Raw genomic sequence first — 1435 nt, forward strand, 5'->3', positions numbered from 1 at the left:
GCTTTGGCTTTGTTAATTAGGCCGGTTGACCGCAAGTCTTTAATTGCCCTTGGCCTGCCCATCATCTAGTAAATGCCCAAAGAGTGTTCATTTACCTCCCCTACGCATCGTACCATCAGCTGCCAGACATACATCTCTCCATTGTTGTTTATTTAACTCATTCAAATGTTCCTCAGTAAGTTGTTGATTTCCAAAACTTTCTTCCTTAGGCTACGGTTTTAACCTCTGCACTTTCCACCTCTCAAGTAAAGAGCGCTTGGCCTCCAATAGGTGTGCAAGCCGGGCATCCATACTAGGGACTTCTCGGTCCGTTGTGATTATTTTAGTGGCTTTCTCGATATCCTTCCGGATCCGAACGAACATTTCCCTAAGATTCTCGTATACCGTTTCATCCTAACCTCGAATTTCTCTAAAGAGGTCCCAGTCTATATAACATTTTCAGAGGTATTTTTTTCCGAGCTTCGGGTGTGCCAAAAATTCTGTCAGATCTCATAGACGGCCTGGAATCTATTTTAAGCTGTCAAAAGAGAGGTGTCTTCGTGCCTTGTTTGTCTTTAAGCCAAGTGTTACGAGGCTGATTGCCATCTTTGTATAAAACGATTATTTGTGTACGTTACAGTAGCATAGCAGACGCGTCACCATGACTGTGGCGCCTAAAGGGCAGCCAATAGTCCGACGTAACGTGGGCACTTGCGTTCGAGAGCAAATACCAGTGTCCTTGGATAGAGAGGGACGATGCTACGCGCCAAAGCATATATCATATAAGTAGCTCTCGCTTGCGCACTACTGCGTAGTCTATCAACTCTGGAGTTTTAAGTGTGAGATTCGCATTTCTGTAGATTTGATATGTATTATGCTGCTATAAGGCCTGACAGACCACACTATACGAGTGTTATGATATCCAATATGCCTCACTACAAGAAATCTCTAAAGGTTCATCTTTACCATCCTCCAGACCAGGGTGTCGGAACGAAATATTTTTCGTTTCGTTTTTAGTTTCGTTCCACAGCAAGAAGTTCTGTTCCGTTTCTGTTCCGGAACAAAAAAAAAAGTTCCGTGAGGGTTTGTAACGGTTTTTTATGCAAAATTTGAAGTTAAGGTAATCATAAAAAACATTGGGTTTGTGCTGTAGTTACTCGCCCTCCCCTTAAGGAAGTGGGACAAGGGTAAAACACGTTCTTCAGAGGATCGTAAGTAACTGTACCGCGAATTTCCACCAACTAGCTCAAACCAGTATTAATTACAAAGTCATAATATTTATTATTCAAAACGCAAATACGAATTTTTTAGTGGGCTCAATGCTTGTGTCAAGGGAGGTGAGCACGATCTCAGAAGCAGCGCTCATTGAGTTGCACTCTTTGATTGTGCGAGACCGCTGTTTTGATACAAAGATCGCCAGGCCTGCGCAGACACGCAGCACAGTCCAGGTGAAAGC

This window comes from Rhipicephalus sanguineus, unplaced genomic scaffold (genome assembly GCF_013339695.2).
Source record: "Rhipicephalus sanguineus isolate Rsan-2018 unplaced genomic scaffold, BIME_Rsan_1.4 Seq406, whole genome shotgun sequence".
Classification (NCBI taxonomy): Eukaryota; Metazoa; Arthropoda; class Arachnida; order Ixodida; family Ixodidae; genus Rhipicephalus; species Rhipicephalus sanguineus.